General features: G+C 40.8%; 1 protein-coding gene across 8 annotated transcripts in view; it reads left to right on the forward strand.

Moving 5' to 3' along the window:
* The window catches only part of FHIT (fragile histidine triad diadenosine triphosphatase), a 1,568,898-nt gene that overhangs the window by 661,543 nt on the left and 881,580 nt on the right, over positions 1–25,775 (forward strand). The window contains exon 1 of one of the 8 annotated variants that reach the window (XM_060402024.1): positions 8,241–24,929. The exons of the other annotated variants lie outside the window; for them this stretch is intronic. The gene's annotated coding sequence lies outside the window, so the exon portion shown is untranslated. Of the gene's footprint in view, positions 1–8,240; positions 24,930–25,775 lie in introns of those variants that run through there. 8 annotated transcript variants of the gene reach the window in all.

Here is a 25,775-nt window from a genome sequence, read left to right on the forward strand (position 1 = left end):
AGCAGCACATTAATATATTTTAACAGATTTTAAATGAACTTTCCCTAAGCAGATAGGAGAAAATTAGAACTTTCCAAGGGAAATCCCTTGGCAGAGAAGCACATCTGTCGGCTATTTGGCAGTCCTGAAACAGTTTCATCAGATTGCATCAGCAGTTTCTCTCAAAGTGTGAACAGTATGTTTGCTAAAGGCACACACAATCATGTCTGAACCTCATAAACTTCTCTCAATTACAAGGAACTGTCACTGTCAAAACCCTAATACCTCAAATGATCCCAACCACAAGTCCTTTAAAAAGAGAAAAACCACCACCATACTCAGATGTAGTATCTGAACCACGTAATACTATAGATGTTTTTTCTGCAGTCTGTAGGCAAAGCAAAATTTGACAGTGTTTTCAGTGCTGATAATGTACAAAGATGTTTATCTTTACTAGCTGGTAGTGTGGTATATCAGTATATAAACTTAGTTTTACTTCTAATTAAGCATTTAAATGCAGTAGCTTTTCTTTGCTTTTGTGACAAGATGGAAGATTAAGTAACTTCCATTGCCCAGTGGAATTATCCATGCTCAAAAACTCAACCCAAATTAATGTCTGATGGTGAAGTTCATTTCTAAATATTATAACCCTAATCATTTTAGGGGGAATTAATATTCCTTGTGAATGAATATTTTAACAAAATGTGTTGAGTTTATTAATAACTGAGTGAAGAAGAAACACAGTTCAAAAAATGGTCAGCATTTTGCTTGATGGTTACCTTTTATGCCTAATAATTAGTTCTGGGATTTCAAAGCCAAAGAACACATTTACTCAATTGCGATCCATTAATCTGGAAATGTCCTGTCTTTTAATTGTTAAAAAAAAAACAACAGCTAATTGTTTCTGAATGTTAAGTTACGGTGGTCTTTGCGGCATGAACACTGGAATTAAATTTCTACTGTGGCATTTGGTTGGTAGGTAGTTTTCATGGTGCATCTTTCTAGACCTTTTTGTAATTTGAAGATGAAAGAATGTGATCTAAACATTCTTAGCCCTAATGCTAATTTCTCTGAGAAACTTTCCTGATACCAATAATTGTGAACACTCCTTTATTTTGTATCTCTGTTGTATTTCTTCTTTCTCTGCATCTGGAAATCTGGTGGTGGTGGTCTTCTCACCAGCTAGATTGTGGCTCCTTGCAATATCTTGGTTGTTTTATCTCCTTCATATATATATATTGTATGGGCTTATATCATATTGGAACTTCAAGATGGGATCTGGATAAAGCAAAAGGAATGAATCTTTGAAGTTAAATTTATAACGTAAAGGTTGATTACAAGTTTTAAAAAGTGACGTTCCATTTAAACTTCCTTAGAAGATTCAAGAGTTACCCTTTAATATGAACACTTGATGTCAGGTCGTTGGTGTTGGAAACTGAGGATTTCGGTTTAGACTTCACTCTAACCCCATGTTTGTTACAGAGGAAGAGCTAGGTAATTTCTCTGAATGGTGATTGATTATTTTCTTACGGCAATTTTGGGGAGATAGTATGGGCATGGTTAAAAATGGGTAAGGGTTCTTGAGTTGGAAAGATGAGAGTTCATGTTCTAGTTCATCCTCTTTCTAGATGCAAGACTTTCAGCAAACTATTGTACATCTATGAGTCCCAGTTTATCTGTAAAATAACAATCCTATTCTCCTATGTATGTTATAATGATTAAACATTTAGTGCTTTTTAACAGCTGTAAAAATACTTACATAACAGAAGTGTTCACTGATGTTATTGGCAGTTAGTGAAAGTGTTTGGGGTTCTGGAATGCAGGATTGTGAGAAAAAAATCTTTCTCTCAATACCCATATTGTCTGAAGTTGACTTTGACTATTTTCTTTGCACTTATCCCTATTTCCCCCTCATTAACTTCATATTTCTTCACTTTTCTTTCTAGGATAAATTGATATGTGATGGTTCTTGCAGGCTTTCTTTCTCTGTCAGAAAATGAGGTGGGGATGGTGCTATAGAGAAACATTATGTTCATACAAAACTGAGAACACCAGAAAGATATCCGGTACATTTGAGCTTTTGTTGTCTTCCAGATATTTAAAACAACTTAAAAAAACCCTGAAATTTCTGAAATCATACAGTAGAAAATTCATAGGGGAATAATACTGATACTTTCCCCCCACATTCTTAGATTTAGTAGAACTGAACTCTCATCTCTTGAAAGTAATGATGATAAGAGCCAGCATCCTGGACGCAGTGCTGTGAGGTAGACAATTCGATCAAACTGTGTAAGTGGTCAGACTCCAGGGTCCATGCCTGCTATGTGTTCAGTTCTGTTGCTAGCCCTGGATAAGCTTTAGTCTTTACTACCTACAAGGAGCTTACATTGCTAAGGGAGAATAGAACACAGGGGTGCAGATCACACAGCTATCAAGACACATAGGACATTGACTCAAACAGCAAGAACAACGAAGGAGGACGTGATGTTGTCTGTTTCTGGAGTGACAGAGGAAATGGTAATTTAGCATGGATTTTGGAGACAAAGTCAAATTTCCATAGAAGAGGAGGCTGAGGTATGTGAAAGGGAACTGGGCAGGTCTGTGAGGATAAGAAATAGCTGAGCTGAAGAAGGGTCCTGATGGACAGTGAGGTGACTGATAAGCCAAGATTGGAGAAAGTCAGTGTAGACCAAGAGAGTGTGCAGCCTGTCAGGGCTGCAGCAGGCTTGGACCTGAGACTGTCGTTAGTGACCTTGGAAAGCAATTCTGTTAGAATGACAGAGGGAAGGGCCAACACTGTATCTGGCTGAGGAGACAGGAAGATTGGGTGTTCAGATGATTCTGTCAAGAATGTTTATGGTTAAGGAAAGGAGAAAAACCAGTTGGTTATTTGAGAGTTTAGCATGCATGAGAACACTTTTGTTTGTAAGAAAGAAGCAACATAGGATTAGTAGAGGAATCAACAGAAAAAGGGAGATTCAGATGAAATGGAAGAAAGAGAATGTTCTGAGCAATGGAAGAGGAAGCTGGGGAGAAGTGTTTTATTACACATTTATGTGGGATTTGAATGCTTAACTAGAGACTTGTAAGGGAAAATATGTTTTGGGCAGAAATGCCTGTTGACCCTCCGCATCCTTTTTCTTTATGATGTGGCTTGCTGAGTTGCCAAAACTCAGAATAAAGAAAACAGAGGTTGACATGGTGTCATCAGCTTAATATTGAGCAGTCTGTGTTCTTCCTAAGGAGGTTTCTCTTTCCTTTGATTCTTCTTCTCTTGGCTTATCTCTGTCTACTCCACTATCTTGATGTTGGCCACACCTGACTCCTTGGTCAGTTGCTCTTGACTCCTGGCTTGTTTTTTCTTTCTTAGCTACCAGGTCTTGGCTACCCAGTTTGGGCTCAAAATTTAATGCAGGTAAATCAATCTGTAATGATCTCTTTTCTTGGCAAGGCCAAGGTCTTGACTTTTCATATCCTGTCCTCTTAGGAGCCCTGCTCTCTTTAGCCTAGCAGGCCCCAACCTTTTTGGCACCAGAGACCAGTTTTCATGGAAGACAATTTTTCCATGCCCTGGGGGTAGGGGGATGGTTTCAGGATGATTCAAGTGCATTACATTTATTGTGCAATTTATTTCTAATCTAATGTTGCCACTGATCTGACAGGAGGTACCAGTTCATGGCCCAGAGGTTGGGGACCCCTGGTACTAGTGGATAGCCTGTGACTGTTCCCTCACTGTGCTAGTGAGTTCTGTGGGACACAGGAGAGGACACAGTAGATGGCAACAAACGGTACAGGAAGAAGGAGGAGAGATATTGGGGAAAATACATTTGGAAGCATCAGCCTAGAATAGAGAAGGAGCATTATGTCTCTGGAAAGACAGCCTTAGACAACAGGGAAGAGTGAAGATGCTGTAGCTGAGGAAGCACCTAGCACAAGGCCCAGTGGGCTAGAGGCACCAGGGAGAACAGGGTGTGAAATACCTGAAGATCATCCGAGTGAGGACAAGCAAAGGCTATTCAGCCAGAGCTTGCTGATGCGAGGGTGTCCACCGCCATCACTTGCATTTGACAGAGACTTAAAGGCAATCATGGGAGTGGAAACTTAAGGGAGGAAAGAAGTGAAGAAGCCTCCAGGGGTGCTCTGACTAGAGGTTGTTGACATGGGAAGCTGTAACCAGCAAGGGAGAAGCAGATAGGGGGGGTGTGTGTGTGTGTGTGTGTGTGTGTGTGTGTGTGTGTGTGTGTGTGTGTGTGTGTGTGTATGCTCAGTCACTTCAGTCATGTCCAACTCTTGCAACCCCATGGAGTGTAGCCCACCAGGCTCCTCTGTCCAGGGGATTTCCCAGGTAAGAATACTGGAGTGGGTTGCCCTTTCCGTCTCCAGGAAATCTTCCCAACCCAGGAATAGAACCTGTGTCTCCTGCATTGCAGTCAGATTCTTTACTTACTGAGCTACCTGGGAAGCCCCTGTGGTAGGTTGCTGCTGCTGCTGCTGCTGCTAAGTCGCTTTAGTCGTGTCCGACTGTGCGACTCCATAGACAGCAGCCCACCAGGCTTCCTTGTCCCTGGGATTCTCCAGGCAAAAACACTGGAGTAGGTTAAGGGAACTTATTTAACTTTCTTTGGCTGGTGCTGAGTTTGAGACCAAGGGTAAAAATTGGGGAGACTAGGCATTATTGAATAACTACCAACTGTGTAGGGCTAACTACTTCAGAGGGTGTGGTTCGGCTTCCTAGACTGGTTGCTGCAGACTGTGAGTCAGAGTTCTCTTTTGTACATGGCCATCATCCTTTGTATATTCAGTCTCTCATGGGTTGGGGTTACAGAGGTCATTTTCACTGTGTGTATGTACCATGTTTTGCAGGACATGCTGGAGCCCATGGTCTGGTGAGATCTAAATTGTCTCAGAACTCTGCATTCTTCCAGGCGGCAGCATGCCAGCACAGGATGTTTAGAAACTAAGAGGGCTGGCTTCTAAACAGAAACTGGAAACAATGTTTTTATAGATGTTAACTTTTAAAGAAACATTAAAAGTAACACTCAAAGTGCTTCTTCCTTTGTGTTTACTCAAATATAGTTCTAAGTGCAGCTGTGGCTTGCAGAGCAGCCTAATTACTTTCATATACCATGATCAGTGGATAGAACATTGGGAAAAGTCACAGCTATTAATGTATATTACTTGAGGGAGAATATTTGGTCTTAGAAGTATTAACGCAGCCTCCCATCTCTTATTATAGGAATTAGTTTTATTTGTGAAGTATAATTTGATTGACTTTCTGACCCACCTTAGAGTGTGGCGTCGGGGAGAAGTGTTTTTATACACTGGCTGGCTCTGAGTTCTTAATTCTAGAGATGTCAGCTCACAGGAAAGACAGTGTGTTCTTAAAAGAGATGTACTTAGATATCCTCTGCTTTGTTCATGGGAAAGGTCAAGAGGATGGAGACACAGAAAGTCAAACATGGTGTCAGACAGTAGGAGATGGCACATACGCATTCTCAGTCTCTCAGTCTCCTCTGACTCTTTGCTTCCATATGGACTGTTGCCCACCAGGCTCCTCTGTCCATGGAGTTTTCCCAGGCAAGAATACTGGAGTGGGTTACCATTTCCTTCTCCAGGGGATTGTCCCAATCCAGGGTTCAAACCCAGATCTCCTGTGACTCCTGCTTTGCAGGCAGATTCTTTACCGCTGAGCCATCTGGGAAGCCCTATTGTAGATGGCAGTCATTTCCAGTTAACACAGAGCTATAATACACTACAAGAATATTTTTTTAAATCACTCTTTATTTATTTCATTGAGCAGCAAACATTGAAAGTTACCAATGTAGAAAACTAAGTGGTGGGATAAAATCATGCCTGTGAATGTTTTTAAGCATTTTCAAGTTTGTTGCTCTGGTAGAAACTCCAAACACTTTTCTTCACTGATGTGTGTTGCATGTACAGACTAATGTGCAGGGAAAATTATTATGGAGAAGCATCACATCATTTGCATAAGTGCTTTGTTTATAATAGCAATTCAAAGTAATACTTTTCTGGGGCTCGTTGGTATCATAAGGACAAAAAAATGGTCTTCTCTTTCTATTTATGATCAAAAACAGTCTTGCCTATGGTCTCAAGGGTACAAAGTGAGAGTAACCAACTGTATATTACTACTGGAAAAACAATTCATGCTCACTTAGTGAAAGCTGATCTGCCCCCTGGAACTTGGAGAAGGGCTTTGGCCTTCAGGATGCCTTGGTGATGGCCAAGCTGCTCATTGGCCTAGTCTGAACCATCAGTTCAAGGTCAGGTTTTGCTACTGCCACAGTTTACTTGTTTCATGCCGAGCACTTCCCCAGGGCCTGTACTGTCACCATGAGGTCAGTGCTGGCCACTGGGCACATGCACGGCGAGTCCTGCCAATGCTGGGAGCTGGAAGAAGACAAGACTGCACTCTCTTTCTCCATACTCAGCTCATCTTCCTACATGTGATGTCTTCACTTCTTGCATAATCCAGTTGAAAGAGCTAAAGAATTTCTGTGAGCCTACCTAACTGCCTAGAATAATGACTTCGTTTCCAACCCACTTTGCTTCTAAATGTGGCTGTATAACTAAATTCTGATTGATGGGCGTGAAGAGAAGCGATGCGTGCAACAACTAAAGCATATCCTTAAAGGTTGGAGGTCAGTCCTGCCTCCATCCGCTGTCTAGTCAGTGGATGGAGTGGCTGGAGTGCCGTCTTGGACCATGAGAGTGAGGACCATTCTCTAGGGTTGGTGGAACAGAAATCTGGAAGTAGTCTGGGTTTTAGATGATGGCAGAGTAAATGGTCAGACCACTTCTGGTCTATTGGTTCCCAGACTTATGTGGCAGAATGAAAATATGTCTCTTAAACACCTGTTATTTTGGAGTGTTTGTGTGTGTGTGTCTGTATGTGTGTGTATAATATTATATAGTTATGTCTGATTCTAACTAATAGACTATACGTGTGCGTGTGTGTGTGTATGAAGTGAAGTGAAGTCACTCAGTCGTGTCCGACTCTTTGCGACCCCACGAGCTGTAGCCCACCAGGCTCCTCCGTCCATGGGATTTTCCAGGCAAGAATACTGGAGTGGGGTGCCATTGCCTTCTCCAGGGGAACTTCCTGACCCAGGAATCGAACCCTGATCTCCTGGATTGTAGGCAGACGCCTTACCGTCTGAGCCACAAGGGAAGCCCTACATATATATATATAAAATTGTAAAATTATATATATATATATATAAAATTGTATCTCCTTTCAGCATCTCAAAATATTATGTTACAAATACACAGCATATCTGTAATATTCATATGTGTGTGTGTGTGTGTGTGTGTGTGTATAATTATGGGGCTTCCCTGGTCGGTCAATGGTAAAGAATCTGCCTGCAATGCAGGAAAAGCAGGTTTGATCCCTGGGTCAGGATGATCCCCTAGAGAAGGAAATGGCAACCCATTCCAGTATTCTTGCCTGGGAAATCCCATGAACAGAGGATCCTGGTGGGCTATAATCCTTGGGGTAGAGAAAAGAGTCAGACACGACTTAACAACTAAATAACAACATATAATTATATGTATATATGACAATCATAAGTGTGTATATATATATGTATTTATATGTATAAAATTTTTATACCCTAATTTTGATAGGATATGTGTAATTCAAAATGTTATAAGAACACTTGTAACTTCTAATTTGAGGGTCACTTTGTTAAGATAAATCACTTTAACAACGTTTCATTAAAGGGCAGATTTAAAATCTGATTTCCATCCTTAACTTCTGAAAAGAAGACATTGGAAGCTGTTGCACTTAGCATATACACCACATAACCAGAGTGACTGTAGCAACCTCAACTGATCCTCTTAAGTCACTTCAATATGGTGGCAGTGAATGTTCCTCTTCTTCAACTTCCCCAAAGTCTTCCTTCTCCCAAAGCCTTATAACTGGAGACTCTTGGAAATGTCTCTTATTAAGGGGAGCCAGGCAGTTCTTCCCCAAACAGCACCAGTTAGTGTTCAAAACTGAGTAATTTCGTTATGGAAAGCACTCTCTCCTACAGTATATTTGAATGAGCAAACTAACAAATGAATCTCAGAAGGCTCATTTCATTTTCCTGTTTGCCATTTTCATCTTGTTTCCTGGCACAGCATATTGAAGAACTAGCTTTAGTCCTCTAAGACGTGGGGAGGGCCAAATCAGCATACCTGGACTTTGAATTGTTTTCCTGTTAAGGATTAAACTTCATTCCTAGTTATTATGTGTGTGTAAGAGTCTGTAGCAAGTGGATTTATACAGCTCAGTGGCTATTTTTCCTTGTTGACAGTCTCTGGGGAGTTTGCCTCGAACCAGTTCCTACTTTAGGCCTCCTTGCTGTCAAAATAATATAAACACCAGGGACAGAAAATATATATCTGTCTGTCAAGCCTATCTTCTTCCTCTATGACGATTGCTAATTAGGTTCTGAAAGTTTTAAGTGCAGAAAAGGTGGGCTCAAAACCAGATGCTCATGCTGCAGTTTAATGGGGGTGGGGGCACAGGCAGAGATTAGGGAGTACATTCTAGAATCTGTGGGCTTCTCAGGTGGCACAGTGATTAAAGAATCTGCCTGCAATGCTGGAGGCACAAGAGATGTGGGTTCAATCCCTGGGTTGTGAAGATCCTTTGTAGTAGGAAATATCAACCCACTCCAGTATTTTTGCCTGGGAAATCCCATGGACAAAGGAACCTAGTGGGTTGCAGTCCATAGGGCCTCAAAGAGTCAGGCATGACTGCGTGACTGAGAATGTTAATGAATTAATGTTCTAGAGTCTATAAAAGTCCATTTGATTGTTCAGAGTTGGTGAAAATGGATGGGATCATTATATGTAATGAAAAGTATGTTTTTATTGTTATTTTTTATGTTAATTTCTACTGGAGTATAGTTGCTTTGGTCTTCCCAGGTGGCACTAGTGGTAAAGAAAGTGAAAGTGAAAGTCGCTCAGTCGTGTCCTACTCTTTGGACCCCATGGACTATACAGTTACCAGGCCAGAATATTGGAGTGGGCCGCCTTTCCCTTCTCCAGGGAATCTTCCCAACTCAGGGATCGAACCCAGGTCTCCTGCATTGCAGGTGGACTCTTTATCAGATGAGCCACAAGAGAGACCCCATCTGCCAATGCAGGAGACACAGGAGCCTCAGGTTCAGTCCCTGAGTTGGGAAGATCCCCTGGAGAAGGGAATTGCAACCCACTGCAATATTCTTGCCTGGAGAATCCCTTGGACAGAGGCGGCTGGTGGGCTACATTCCACAGGGTCAAAAAGAGTCGGAAATGGCTGAAGCGACTTAGCACAGCACAGCATAGTTGCTTTACAATGCTGTGTTAGTTTCTACTACTAGGGAACTGGGTGAGCTGTATGCATACATACAGCTGTGATAGTTTGAGCATATGTATATGTGGTGCTAAGTGTTTCTTTTACCCTTATTGGAAGCCTCAGATTCTCAGAAAATTTTTTGGGATTTATGTCATGAGACCTGCATATATTCTAACGCTGGCTCAGTATATCAAGTGGATACTGCTTCATTGTTGACTTTCATTTGGTTTCAGTGGGATTTCTATGATGAAGCAGCATTTCCCCGACTCTGTTCATTCTTTGTCTTGGCCGAATCCCATTCAGGAATTGTACTAGATTGCCTCCTCCTAGAAGCCTTCCTGTTTTCCTTCAAGGCCTGATTAGGAGCCTTGTTTTCCTGTGATCTTATCATATATATCCTGTGCTTTAAGTCTTCTGTAGTCTTGGCTGTGCCTTCCATCTGGACGTTTCTAACTCAAGGGCATGGAATTTGCCTTATTTCCTTTGGGAGCAATGGTGCCAGCTCAGTGCCTGGCCCATAGTAAATACTCAGGAAATATATGTGCTGAATTAATGCATTTTTCCAGAGGGACTTATTGTACTTATGGGTGAAATTTTTAGGCATGTGCATAGAAGTTGCAAGATAAATATTAGTCGATTGGATTTCCAGTGCTTAAGTAATTCTCTGTTGCAAAGCAGACACTTCTGAAAGACTCATTAATGGTTTGGGATGTTATTTACAACATTAAAGCAGTTTTCTGAAAGAGCATATATATTACACCCTGTTTCCTCCTAAGTGCATAGACTTAGTGAAGGATAAACAATAAATCAATAACATCCTGAGAATTACTGGAAGAAGCAGTGCACTCTGTTATTCCCTGGGGGCAGAGTATAGAGGTGATGGGTGAAGAGAACTGATTTTCTGTCGTGACAATGGGTGACAACATCTGTACTATGAATTTTCATTAACTTTTGAATCCATGAAGCAGAGTGTTGAGTCTATGGTAGATTTTTGTTTGAACCAAATTCCTTCTGTTTGTTCAGGAGGCTTGGTCCCGAAGCATCCAACAGGATTCCTCTCCTCTTGCAGATTTTGACCTAGGAAAACTTGTTTATAGTAATTCAGAAAGTTTTCAGAGTTTACTTACGTTTTAAATGATTAATTGATGGGAAGAAATATTTTAGTTTTGAAATTTTTCTTTTTTAAATATTTGCTTATTTATTTTCGGCAGCACTGACTCTTCGCCGTTACTCAGGCTTCTCTCTAGTTGCAGAGAGTGAGGGGCTACACTCGGGTTGCTGTGCACAGGCTTCTCACTGCAGTGACTTCTCTTTCTGCAGAGCACAGGGGCTAGGGCGCACGGTAGTGGTTTCTGTAGCTGCAGTTCCCAGGCTTTAGAGCACGGGCTCAGTAGTTGTGGCGCACGGGCTTAGTTGCTCCGCTGCATATAGGATCTTTTCAGATCAGGGATCAAATCTGTGTCTTCTGCCTTGGTAGGCAGATTCTTTACCACTGAGCCACCAGGGGAGCCCTGAAATTTATTTCTGAATTTGAAGAGCAAATTAAAGGATTCCTTTCAACAGTCCTGTAGATAAGTCGTTTCTTGGTGCACCACTATTTACCTAGGTTTGCGAGTCCAGAAACTGAAATTTGTACATTTACCCAGAGTTGAGAAGGGCCAAGGCCACTGAGTCATGCTTCCTAACTAATAAGAAGATTATAAATTAGAATGCCAGTGTGTTCGTTCTCCAGGAGAAATATAACTGCCAAGTTACATTCATGTTATCCGGTCAGCACTTTCTCCAGTAAGAAGTCACTGTGGCAAATTAAATTATAATCAGAAATAGACTGTGCTGGTGAGGGTGTGGGGGAAACAAGAAGGATCAGATGCCATTAATAGAAGTTTAAATTGCTATAACCTCTCTGAAGGGAAAGTTTGGCAATATTTCATATAAAATGCATGTGTCCTTTGCCCTTGCAATTTTGCTTCTATAAATTTATCTTCAAGATGAATCTTGACATGTGAGCAAAGACATATGCATAAGAGTATTCCTTATAGTATCATGCTAGGAATGGAAGAAATCTCAGTATTTATCCAAATTAAACTGGTGAGATGATTTATGGTTTATCTATATCATAAACTGTGATTCTGTTAAAGAGAAATATATGTTTTATAAGAGAATGGACTCCAAAATTTGTTACTGAGGTGAAAATAAAAGCTACGAAACTATCTGTAAAATGGGCTTCCTTCCACTGTACTAACCGAAAGGGATATACACGTGTATGTGTTACTTTGTAAAGTGTGTTTCTGAAGTGCAAGAGACAAGTGTTTATGCCTAGAAGGGCTGGGGTTGGAAGGAGACTCACTTTTCACTTTCAGTGCTTGGTTTACATCTATTTGAAATGTGTTGGCCTGAGCTTGCATGTTATCCGTTTTCATGAAAACAAAAAGGTGAAATGACGCTTGAACGGTTTCCTGTTGAGCTTTGTGGAGTTTAAAGTTACCAACAAGGAAGGTGATCTTGTTGCATAGTCTCGTTCCAAATGATCTCCTGCCAGGCAGATCCCGTCCACCCCAGAGAGCAGTGTCTCTCAAGAGAAAGAGAGACAGTGTCATCTCTCTGTGCTCCACAGACATTGCCTCCCACACGTGACAGTATTCTATTGATGACCAGTCCCTCCTGGAGCTGAACTCTGTTCCTTGAAGGAAACTTGGGAATCACCTGAGTCTCAAAAGCAACACACTTCCAGGTCACTTCTTAGGTTATGTCGATTTTGGTGAAAATTATCACCAAAGGAGCGTATTCAAATGCTGACTCCAGAGGTTCTGACTGACTTGGTCTGGGGTGGGGTCAGGAGGCCCCTCTCTCAGGGGATTCTGATGCAAACGATGTATCGTACACTTCTCCCTCCTTCCCCTCTGAGAAATTCAGAGAATGAGAATTCTCAGATCCTGTCCCTAGATTCCAAAGTCATTTGACTCTATGCATCTTTTATTGATGACATGTATTTTAAAGAAATCAGGAGTAAATTGTTAGCAAGTTCATCCATTCTGTATCAGTTGATCCTTAGTAGATGTGAGGAGAAAGGAAATATGACCAAGTTCTGGGTTTCCTTAAGACAGAGAATGACCCCTCCACGGTGCCCAGCTTGCGGGAGACCCAGATTATTTTATGCACACTCATCTCAGCCTAAATCCTTCTCAGTCCATGTGGATGATGGAAGATAGTAATACATCTCTGAAAGCAAGGAAGGAAGAACAGTTGAATTAAATTATGGGCAGCTGACCTTTGATTTTAATCACAACTGCTTTTAAATGGAAATGAAAGGAGAGGGAGTGGCAGAAGTGGGGGGAGAATGGGAAAAAAGAGAAAGTCAAGTGAAGTGCATGGGGTTTGGAGTTAGGCTGACTTGCCCCCTGATACACATTCTACCCCTGGCAAGTTGTGCGGTGATGAACTTGGTGGGAAACTTCTCTGTGCTGAGAAATAAAGCTAAAACTGACCCCATTAATATGGTCACAAGAGAAAATGAGAGACTATATGTAAACAGCTTAGCACAGTGCCTGGCATCTATCAGAAGCTCAATAGATGAGGGCTAAATGTTTTCAAAAGGAGCAGGAAATAGAAAAGAGATAATAACATGGGCTTGTCAGTCCCTCCTTTTAGCTCAATGGACCCATTAGTCAGGAGATCTGAGTAGCAGCCTCCAAAGTGGCCACTAGGTAATGTCTTGCATGACTTTGATCAAACCATTAAATTCCTTGAGCTTCATTTGTGAAATAAGAAACTTGAAATATAGAACTTGTTCATCTTCACTGTTGTTTTGCCTCTAAACTCTAGGGACAAATCAAAACATTTCTTTAAAATTCCCATTTTGGGAGAATGGCATTGAAGCATGTATACTATCAGGTAAGAAACGAATCGCCAGTCTATGTTCAATACAGGATACAGGATGCTTGGGGCTGGTGCACGGGGATGATCCAGAGAGATGATATGGGGTGGGAGGTGGGAGGGGGGTTCAGGATTGGGAACTCACGTACACCCGTGGCTGATTCATGTCAATGTATGGCCAAACCAATACAGTATTGTAAAGCAAAATAAAGTAAAAATAAAAATTAAAAAAAAAAATAAAATAGAATTCCCATTTTTTTCCCACTAAAACCCCAGTGCATAACAGGTCTATTAATACATACACCTTTCGTATGTATTAATAGAACTTAGACGGAAGGAAGTCTTTTCTCTAAATCTGTGATCTTTCCTATGCATGATATTTGAATTATGTCTCCAGTTGATTCTCCTTAGCTGCAAGTGAAGTTAAGTTCCTTTTTCTTTAATTCCTAACTTTTTTGAAGTTTCTGATGAATTAGCACACATCTGATTGTTTTGATGTATAAATGCTAAGTCAGGGGAACGGTCAAATAGGTTGTGAGGAGGTCATCTTATTGGATTGCTCAGCTCCTGCCCTGAACTCCCCTTTCTTTATTTCTGTGATAGAGTCTGGAAATGGGTGAGGAAGAGCTCAGCAGTCTCCATTGTGTCAGCTCATTGCCATCAGTGTGCTCACACGAGAGAGACCTCAGATGATTGTTTCCTCTCTCTATAGCTCTAATTTTGACATCATATTTAAATCTCTGTTGCGTTCTATGATCCAGCCTGCTCCTATGTTCATGGGACACTCACCTCTTGAGGTGCTCCATGAAAAGAAAGTTTCTTTGGTTTAAAATGTGTGGAAGATGCTGTACACTATATTGCCCTCCTTGGGGGAAATCTCAGTGCACATAAGGATTTTAAAGGCTCTGAGAATTCCCCAAGGGAAGGAAAAATGGTTAAATTCAGCATCTCCCAGACTTACAAATTAAAAAAATACTACACGCCTGTAATCTCTCTCCCATGATCATGTTCCACAGAACCCAGGTTGGGAAGTACTTTCATAGGCTATGGAAAGGCTCTAAATAATTGATCCCACTCTATTATTTGTGAACCAATCAAAAAAGCAGAAGAATCTGGTTCCTGGAAACTGTGTCTTGAAAAGCAACTGGAATTAGAATTTATGTCTTGAAGTGGTAACTTTATGTTGAGATGTACATTTGAGTACCTAGCCCAGTTTAATTTGTAGGTGCCCTCTGTCGACTCACAGAGTATTGATGGATCTTTCTTGCCTCCGCTGCAAGACTTTGTGAGTCTCAGAATTTCATTTAAATATTTTGTTGCAGAATGTTTAAGTAGCTATGGATCTGAATGAAAAATAACACCATGTGAGTCTGTAAATAAATAATTAAAATTGTGTGTGAATAACCCCAGGGTGAATACCACCATGGCCATATAATGTAAAGAGTTTCAGTAGAGCTCCAACGAAATACATCTGTGTCTGGCTCCAAAAATTGCTTTCTGAAGATTGGAGAGGTAGATTTATTAGAGTCTACACATTTCTGATTATGCATGAATATGCTGTTGTGAAGTTCCAGGAAATTCGAGTCCTGGGTATTCTTTTCTAATGCTTAGAGAGAAATTTGTTTCAGAATTAGGTATAGACCACTCAGCTTCAGCCTACTCTTAGATGAACTGTTATCATATTTACTGACAAACAGGGACATAATCCCCGTTTAGATATTCCAGCTCTACTAGTAACTGTAAATGTTCTTTTTATTTTCTAATCTTGCAAAGCTGAAAAGGAAAGGGCTGTACTAAAATGGTTTTGTTGATGCCTGAAGTGATGCAAAACTAAGATGAAGGTAGCAAATACAGAAAAAATAAATTCAAAATGATTTGTTTAGATTAGGTTTATAGGCTCATGTAGTTTAGCGGAGTGAGACCAAAAACCAAGAATAATCAGAGAGCCTTTTGCCTAAGAATAAACATATATAGTCCAGGAACATTAGGGCATTGCTAGTTATTACATTGAAAGGATCTTCATTCAACAATAGAAAAAATAAAGAAAAAGGGAAATGGGCTGGAGTTTTGTGGATAATTAGCTAGCATTACAAGGAAGTGAAATGCCACATTTTGGATTACAGTTGTATAATAGAGTGTGGTCCTCTGTAATTTCTTTCTCCTTTTCCATGTTAGATAAACACTTATAATTAGAGGAGACAATAGGTTCTGATAAATCTTTAGTCCTAGGCAAAATGTTTGAATTCCTTAGTCTCCAGTTGACCATGTTTAATACAAAAGGAGAGCACATTTGAGACTCTAAGGGGAACAGTGGCTTATGGATGCTGCAAAACAGTGCTTGGTCCTCTTCTGTCCATTTGTTTATGGCTTGGGGCCATTTCTGCTTCATCTGGACTCACTGATATTGCCTCCCTAGTTCATGTTCATGCGTGTGTGTATAAAACAGATCTGAGAGGACCTTCTTTGTTGGAAGGGGGTAATAGGCAGCCGTGTCCTGATAAATGCTTAATAATTGGCTCTCGGAGGAAAAAACAGTCTTGATATGCAACATTGGAGGATTGGGGGACTTCGATGGAGTAAATGCTCCTGATGTGGCCAATTTCAGTTTATCAACCTGACTTCAACTGCTCACAATATCCTGAAAATGTGACAAGCAGTTCTCATGAGCTAGTGGGAGCCAACTCCAGCATACCCTTGCTAAATTCCTTAACCCCAGGTCATCTTGTGGGGCTGTTTCTGCAGACACCCTTAAGGCCCTCGCAGACTCTGGGGAAAGCCATTTGAAAATAATTGGCTGATCTGCTCTTTAAGATGCCTTTCAGAGCCCAGATTCTAGAATCCTTTCTCAAGAAAAGTTTAGAGCTGGAATACATTGTAATTGTGTGCAATGAAGTGTTTTTAAATATCAGTTTATATTATTTTTTTTTTCTAATGCTTCCGGGAGAGCTGGTGATTTAACTTGGCTACTTTTAGAGAATATGTATAAAATACTAAAAAGTGGTTTTAGGGAAGGCAAGTGATTCTCACACACTGGTACCTGTGGATGCTTCTGCTCTTTGAGCCTGGAGCTGTTGCCAGATGAGATCTTTGAATATGATGAAACTTTGCATTATGCCTAATGCCTTTAATATAGGATGCTTTGTCTTATAAGACAGGCTTCCCCAGTGGCTCAGATGGTAAAGAATCTACCTGTAGTTTGTGAGACCCAGGGTTGATCCATGGGTCGGGGATATCCCCTGGAGAGGGCAATGGCAACCCACTCCAGTACTGGAGTATTGGACAGAGGCTGGCAAATGTCGCTCCATTAACCAAATCTAGCCTGTTGCCTGTTTTCATGTGGCTCATGGTCTAAGGATGGTTTTTACATTTTTGAATAGTTTAAAAAAAAAAAAAGCCAAAAGAGGAGTAATAATTGTGACACGTGAAAATGATGGTTTCAGTGGCCTTAAGTAAAGTTCTGTTGGAACACAGCCTTGCTCTTTTGTTCGTATCCTCTATGTTATCATATCATCTGTGTTATCATATCATCTCTGGCTGCTCTTATGCTATACCAGAAAGGTTGAATAGTTGCACAAGAGAATATGGGGCCTGCATAGCCTGAAATATTTACTATCTGGCCCTTTGTAGAAAATGTTTACCAACCCCTGATCTAGGGAACAGGTCTCTGAGGAAATGTGACCAATTAGTTCAAAGTTCTGTATGGTGACTGAAGACATAGAGTAGGAAAGCCAAATTCATTCATAATGAGATTGACAGGCATTGCAAAAGGAAATGAAAAGAACCACAAATGTCTCAAAATATGAAAAACAGCAAGGAGAATATTTCTCACTTTGCACAAGTCATCTCCTTTCAGGTTTTTTTTTTGTTTGTTTGTTTTGTTTTAATAACCTCAGATGAAGAAAATTTTCTTCTTATGCTGTCGGGTTGATGTGTTCTGACTTAGATGATCTCCTTCTGCCCCGGGACCCTGATGCTTCTGCTCAGTAGAGGAGGATCACTGGTGGTTCCAAGGGCTGGCCTTGGAACTCGCCGCTGTACCATCTACACCACTCACAAGGACTGGCTTTGGAGTCAGAGAGCTGGGAGTCATGTCCTAGCTCAGCTCCTTATTTGATACATGGACACATTTCTTTTAATGGTTCTCATCTTCAGTTTTCTCACCTATAAAACATCAAATTGTTCTGAGTATCAAGTAAAATACTTAAATTGATTAGCACAGAATCTGACACACAGGATTGTGATAACTGTTACTTTTTGTTGTTATTATTGTTATTATGTTATTAGTCTTACTATGTTTGTATACCACAGGGACTCCCATGAGAAAGGAGATGCTAGTCACTCAGTTTGTGACCCCGTGGACTGTAGCCTGCCAGGCTTCTTTGTCCATGGAATTCTCCAGGTAAGAATAGTGGAGTGGATTGCCATTTCATTCTCCAGGGGCTCTTCCTGTCCCAGGGCTTCCCATACATCTGCATATTTATGTTTTGGGTTAAGGTTTTATCCTTTTAGTTTTAGCAGACAGAGATTAATATTTAATTTGGCAGGATCTTGACGTATAACACAAATTCTTTGCATGCCCAACACTCCATCTCCAGAAAACTGTCTCAAAAAGAAACTCATGCAAGTGTTACAGTCTCAGTCAATATTTAAAACATTGGTCTGGTGAGAAGTTTGTGTCCCCATTCATTTCTTCCCAAAAGGAGACTGCCCTCCAGTGGAAACAGTTCTGATAAGAGGAGAAAATCATTTTGGTAGTGAAGACTATGCAACAAATGCCCTGTCTAACTTTTTTTCTGATACAATGTACCTGTTTATGAAATTTAAGAAAACTCTCCCACTGTCCCAGAACCTCCACGGTCTGCTCTGATCTGATGATGGCATTCATTAATTAGACCTTCATTCCTTTGACAGCCATCTTCCATCCCTACCATGTGGCATAGTCATTGCTTTAATTAAGCAATACAGAACTAAGGTACTTTAAAATATCCCGATACCTACGTTGCACCTCAGTTCAACTAAGTCAGACTCTCTGGGGGTGGGATCTAGAAATCAGTATTTTATTTTTAAAGTCCCCTCCAGGGCTCAGTGATAAAAGAAGCTGCCTGCCAATGCAGGAGACGTGAGTTCGATCCCTGGGTCGGGAAGAACCCCTGGAGAAACAAATGACAACACACTCCAGTATTCTTGCTTGGGAATTCCCATGGACAGAGGAGTCTGGTGGGCTATAGTCCATGGGGTCGCAAGAGAGTTGCACGCGACTTAGCAACTAAACAACAACAACAAACCACACACTGTACACAAAATTCAGCCTGCAGCCAAGGGTGACAACCACAGCTTCAAACCTTTTGGTTTTTAAGCAAACTTGCTTTTGAACAAAGTAAAGCAGACACCTTGCTCTCATGTTACTGTGATGTTTGCTCTTCCAAAGCACGGGTAAGTGTAGCGTCTGTTGTCACCTGCTTGTATTGGAGTCTCATCTCTGGGGAAATTTGCTGATACAGTCTTTTTTCATTTGCTTGTTAATAAAGAAGGATCTTTTAGGTAGTAAGAGAGGAAGATAAGAAATGAATCTTTGCTGCTTCTCTAACTGTAAATCCCATTGATGGGTTCTGTTTGGGACCAGCAATTATCTAGACTTTGATAATGTCATGGCTAAACTGTACAGAGGCATTTGGGCCCACCTGACAAAAACGCATTGAGGTAGCTTGAATTTATGGAGGAATTCTTTCTATGTATTCACTGACAGTCGTGTGTGTGTGTGTGTGTGTGTGTGTGTGTGTGTGTGTGTGTGTTTAGCCTGGTAATTAGACAAGCTGAAAAATTTTCTTCTCATTAACATATTATTTCTTGTGTTTAGCTCATTATAGATATTGTATTGATCTAATCTTTTACTTAAATAAGAATTGCTACAGTTATTTCTGAGTTTGAGGCTATTGAAGGAAGGTTAATTAATTTTTGTTATCTGTAAAATAAAAATAATGATATTACCCACCTCCTAAGGTTGTTAAGAAAAAGGAAGAGATAATGTGTTTGAGGCATCCTAGTGGCTGGCACAAGTAGGCATACTGATATTATTATGATATTGAGGCAAAACTATAATAGAGGTCAAGGACAAAGATACTGCTGTTTTAGTTCCCCTGGGTATGTATCTTGTCTAGACTACCTGTCAGCTCTGTAATTTTAGGCAAATTAGTTTCCCTCCTTTAGTCTTCATTTCCTCTCCTGGAAACTTTCAGTCAACTAATTTGGTAGGGGTGGTAAGAGAGTTGAAAATTAAGCCAGTTAAGTGAAATCACAAATTAATATGCTTATCACTATTCCTGGCATTTGGTAAGCACGTTTTCATACATAGAGGCTTCCCTGATAACTCAGTTGGTAAAGAATCTGCCTGCAATGCAGGAGACACCAGTTTGATTCCTGGGTCGGGAAGATCCCCTGGAGAAGGGAAAGGCTACCCACTCCAGTATTCTGGCCTGGAGCATTCCATGGACTGTATACTCCATGGGGTCACAAAGAGTTGGACAGGACTGAGCAACTTTCACTTTTCATATATATATATATATATATATATGTATATAATAGGAAGAAAGTATGGTGTGTGTGTGAGAGACACAGAAACAGAGAGAGAGGGAGAGAAGGAAAAAGAGGTTAAGAGCTGAAAGAGACCTTACCTTGCTTCTTGTGGTCCCTGAACCAGCAGTATCAGCACCAGTTGGGATCCTGTTAGAAAGGTGTCATTTCACCACCCCAGAACTACTGAATCAGAATCTGCATTTTAAAAAGATCCCTGGTGATTTGTGTGCACGTTGGAACAGCACTTCTCCGGTCAGTGAATGGCAAACACAAAGCAAAATTGCCACCACTGTATAGAACACCCTTGGCAAGTATTAGTCATCAAACATGACACTCCACCCCTCAGCATCCTGCCTAACCACTCCAGACAGCTTCAACTAGGTGGTAGGAATTGACAAGTAAGATACAACCTATCGCAGAGGAAACTTATTGCATGGGAACAGTGACTTGCCTGAGCTAGAAAGACAGTATTGCCAAGATAAGACTCCCAGTTCAGGGCTCGTAAACTTCCAACTGGTAATACTGTATGTACATTACCTTACACTGCTCCCACAATGTCATTCGGTAACATACAGCTATCGTCTGGCTGGCTTTTCACAACAACTGGTAGGTCAAAAAAAGGTAATTTATACTAGACAGAGGATAAAATAGGATTCAGCGGTATCATTCAAGTTGAAAAGAAATAGGCTAAAATCATGTGGTAAAGAACCTGCCTGCCAGTGCAGAAGATATGAGTTTTATCCCTGGGTCGGGAAAATCCCCTGGAGGAGGAAATGGCAACCCACTTTAGTATTCTTGCCTGGAGAAGTCCATGGACAGAGGTGCCTGGTGGGCTACAGTCCATGGGGCCACAAAAGAGTCAGACATGACTTAGTGACTGATTATGGATGCACGTAGGTTAAAATCAGATAACAGTGTTTCTATGGTCAAAACCCAAAGCCTGATGGAAATTCCTGTTGTGATAATCTAGGCATTGTGAATTTAAAAGAATCTGTGATGATCCGTTAATTCCACTGATTTCTAAACTTCACTTCTTTTCAGACTGTTTTTCACTTCAACATTTTTTTTTACGATTATTAACAAAAACTTGTAGTACTTGAAGGTGGAGTCACTGAAGTGGCCAGTGAACCCATTAGACACCATTTTGCAAAACTAACATCCAACAGGGCACTGATTTGGGACATGTGTACACTGCCTTTGCCTCTTTTAATTATCTTTGCGTGAAATTTTTAAGCTCAGGCTGGGATGAGCCTTGAGACAGCAGATGATCCAGCTTCTGTCTTCTGGGAAGGAAGGAAGGATTTTGTTCGTCACCAACAGGAGAGATGGTATGCCTAGTGCAGAAATGAAAACACTGTCCTAATACCTCTGAAATTTATCTTAAGCATCACGTCTGCTGTTGCGCTGAGGCTCCTAAACATTTTCTGACTCATTACTCAAATGACTCATGCTCCATTGAGTGTGGTGGGAATACATGGAGAAGTGGCCAGAGCCAGCCGAGTGCGTAAGAGACTGGCCAGAGCTCCTTGCGTTCTGTTTCCTGGGCCGTTAATTTGCTAGAACTCTCAAGATGTTAATGTTCCTCTGATGTGGCTGGCTGACACATAGGAGCTTCTTATTCCACTCTGGAGATTATACCAAAATTTATCCTTCTCAAGATGAAACAAGCGATTCCCAATTTTCGCATTTCAGGTTTATTCCAAGCTGTAATAAGGGTTTAGGTAATCAGGCTCTATTAATTTAAAAAACTGTATATTAATATATCTGTGTGTATATGTATAACACTGTATGTTTATATATCTGTATCTATGTATTTGTGTATATATTATGCAGTCTTTTCTTGGTGTAAACATATATAGGTGTGCATGTATATGTCTATGTGTGTAACCTGTGTGTCTTTGTATATATATTTACTTTAACCAAACTATAGTCACTGTTCTCAGAATTTCCAGGAAACAACCATTCTCTCCTCAGTGCATTACCTTAGTCAATATCACATCATTTTTATGATTTGGAAGTTTTCCACACGCAAGTATGTTGGACTCTGTGCCACAAGAGATGGGTGGAGGGATGATTGCAGATGCCTGAGAACTAGAACCGAAGATCTGTTGCATGTCTCTTGAAATAACATTAAAGGTCAGATCATAAAACTACTTTCCTTTTTTGAGTATTTTATTTCTTTGCTTGGAATTAATTTCATGTCCAAAGGCATGGTATATGAAAGAAGACATCTAGGAAATGTTTTCTAAGAATTGTGAATGCTCAGTCCCTTAGTCGTGCTCAACTTGTTGCTACGCTATGGGCTGTAGCCCGCCAGGCTCCCCTGTCCTGGGATTTTCTGGGCAAAAATCCTTTAGAGGGTTGCCGTACCCTACTCCAGGGGAATCTTCCCACCCCAGGGGTCAAACCTGCATGGTCCTGCATCTCCTTCATTAGCAGAGGGATTTTCTCTGAATTAGCAGGGGGATTCTTTTGCAACCTTCACGACCCAGATAATCATGATGGTATGATCACTCACCTAGAGCCAGCTGGGAAGCCCTTTCTAGGAATTAGCTCTCTCCAATAATCAAAAAGGAAATTTGGAAATATGTCTGTACAAATAAATATAGGGACATTTGTATAAATTCCTTGGGATTCTCTTCAGTGATGATGAAATATGACTCCTGCATTAAAATTTTCATTTATTTTTATGACACTACCATAAAGATCAACAAGACCCATTTTTTCCTTGGAGTCAAATACATTGTTGTTGGTTTGTGTGTCTGTGTCTGTGTGTATGTGTTTTGTTGAAGGACAGTTGATCTACAATAAGATATTACTTTTAGTAATACAGAAAATTGATACTTATCTATGTATATAAATATATAGATATATTTTCTTTTCCAGATTCTCTTTCATTCTAGGTTATTACAAGATATTGAATATAGTTCCCTCTGCTGTAAGCCGGCCATTTATCTATTTTGTATACAGTTCAACTGGCTTGTTTTGTATTAACTCTTCAATTAGTTTTCTTGTAAATTATCCTTAAAATGTCTGCCATATGAAAAGAATGCATTCTGCATAAGGTAGAAATCAAGCTGGCTAATTTCCAGCAAATGACATTATGCTGATAATTAATAAGAATAAGATCTACCTCTGCCCATTTTAAACGACAGGCTGAATAAGAAAGGGCAGATGATGCGAATGTTTATAAACTGGACACATGAATGGATTGCAATTCTTTATCCCTCTCTGTGTATGTAAATGTCCATTCTCTGTATTCACAAATGGCTTTTGGAAGATATATTGGTCTTCTTTTATCACCTTCCTCCCCTCCTAGGGCATGATACTGGGCTGGACCCATATAGAGTGATTTAAACACACTTAGTCTCAAGCCTTTAGGAACTAACAGTGATCTCTTTAGCCTTTCAAAGAGCTTGTTGTGAAATTGGAGTCACCTCAAGTTATTGAAGCAAATGAATTATTGTTAGCTAATATCAAGAAAATTAGAGATACCAAGGGAACATTTCATGCAAAGATGGGCTCGATAAAGGACAGAAATGGTATGGACCTAACAGAAGCAGAAGATATTAAGAAGAGGTGGCAAGAATACACAGAAGAACTGTACAAAAAAGATCTTCACGACCCAGATAATCATGATGGTGTGATCACTCACCTAGAGCCAGACATCCTGGAATGTGAAGTCTAGTGGAGGTGATGGAACAAAGCTAGTGGAGGTGATGGAATTCCAGTTGAGCTGTTTCCAGTCCTGAAAGATGATGCTGTGAAAGTGCTGCACTCAACATGCCAGCAAATTTGGAGAACTCAGCAGTGGCCACAGGTCTGGAAAAGGTCAATTTTCATTCCAATCCCAAAGAAAGGCAATGCCATACAATGCTCAAACTACTGCACAATTGCACTCATCTCACGTGCCAGTAAAGTAATTCTCAAAATTCTCCAAGCCAGGCATCAGCAATACATGAACCATGAACTTCCAGATGGTCAAGCTGGTTTTAGAAAAGGCAGAGGAACCAGAGATCAAATTGCCAACATCCGCTGGATCATGGAAAAGCAAGAGAGTTCCAGAAAAACATCTATTTCTGCTTTATTGACTATGCCAAAGCCTTCGACTGTGTGGATCACAATAAACTGTGGAAAATTCTGAAAGAGATGGGAATACAGAGCACCTGACCTGCCTCTTGAGAAACCTATATGCAGGTCGGGAAGCAACAGTTAGAACTGGACATGGAACAATAGACGGGTTCCAAACAGGAAAAGGAGTATGTCAAGGCTGTATATGGTCACCCTGCTTATTTAACTTATATGCAGAGTACATCATGAGAAACACTGGGCTGGAAGAAACACAAGCTGGAATCAGGATTGCTGAGAGAAATATCAATAACCTCAGATATGCAGATGACACCACCTTTATGGCAGAAAGTGAAGAGGAACTAAAAAGCCTCTTTGTAGGGAACTAGGTTTAAAGAAGGTTGAGAAGTGCTTGCAAACGAGACTCTCAACCAGGGCTGGACATTCTTGCAAACGAGATGTTCTGCCCAGTGTAGGGAACTAGGTTTAAAGAAGGTTGAGAAGTGCTTGCAAACGAGACTCTCAACCAGGGCTGGACATTCTTGCAAACGAGATGTTCTGCCCAGCGTAGGGAACTAGATTTAAGGAAGGTTGAGAAGTGCTTGCAAACGAGACTCTCAACCAGGGCTGGACATTCTTGCAAACGAGATGTTCTGCCCAGTGTAGGGAACTAGGTTTAAGGAAGATTGAGAAGTGCTTGCTAACGAGATGCTCAGCTAAAAATCCTGTTTGTTCCCGTGGGAAAAGAACATTGCATTGCACACAAGGATGTTTCTCTGATTCCTCAAAAGGAACAGACCTTGGGACAAAACGGATTCTAAGTTGATAAGGAAGTTCCCCAAAACAAAGTCTTAGCTGCAGTAAATAAGCCAAGGTAAAGGTTATCTCGCCCTGCGCCTGCGCACTGTATAGTCTCTAAATCATAGTGCTTGGCAGCTTGCCCTGTAGGGGGTTGTACAAAAGATATAAAATAAAGCAGCTGTAAGTAGCAAGTGTTAAAATATAAGGATTTAAACCACTCTGCAGTGTTGGTGTGTCATTCCGTCGCCGGCATCTGGCGCCCAACGTGGGGCTTGACGGAACCGAAAGGGTAAGCACCCCGGGGCAAAAGGCTAAAAGGGGGACTTTCGGGAAATCGAGAAAAAGAGAAAAATAAAAATCCGAAAGGGTAAACACCCCGGAGCAAAAGGCTGATAGGGGGACTTTCGAGAAAAAGAGAAAAATAATAAAAATCCGAAAGGGTAAACACCCCGGAGCAAAAGGCTGATAGGGGGACTTTCGAGAAAAAGAGAAAAATAAAAATCCGAAAGGGTAAACACCCCGGAGCAAAAGGCTGATAGGGGGACTTTCGAGAAAAAGAGAAAAATAAAAATCCGAAAGGGAGAGCACCCCGGGGCAAAACGCTGAAAGGGGGACTTTCGAGAAAATAAGAAAAATAAGAGAAAAAGAACAGAAAAAAGAAAAAGAAAAAACTATGGGGAATTCCCCGTCTTTAAAGTCACAATATATGGAGCTGGTTAAGGGGCTTCTGCATTCTATAGGAATTAAAACGTCTACTCGCCGCTTGAGTGAGTTATTCTGTCTTATAGAGCAGCATTGTTATTGGTTTCAATATCAAACAGAAGTACAGCTGAATTTGAAGGAATGGAAAGTGGTGCAAAAAGAGTTAAGAAGGCAGCATCAAAAAGGAAATGTGATTCCTTTAAGGCTGTGGACTCTATGTAACATTATAACACAGGCTTTAAAATTAATGGCTGCTGATAGTGAGGCCGCCTCATGTTATTTTGAGGAGGGGGCTTCACCTCGGCCTCTGCCCAAACCTCCAGATGATAGTACAGATTCATCCACTGAGCCAGATAGAGATGTGAGTTCTGGGGAGGATTCGGATTCTGTAGAGGCAATGACTGCTGCCTTTTGAAAGGTTTTATTAAATAAA

The sequence above is a fragment of the Ovis aries genome, chromosome 19 (assembly GCF_016772045.2).
Source record: "Ovis aries strain OAR_USU_Benz2616 breed Rambouillet chromosome 19, ARS-UI_Ramb_v3.0, whole genome shotgun sequence".
Lineage (NCBI taxonomy): Eukaryota > Metazoa > Chordata > Mammalia > Artiodactyla > Bovidae > Ovis > Ovis aries.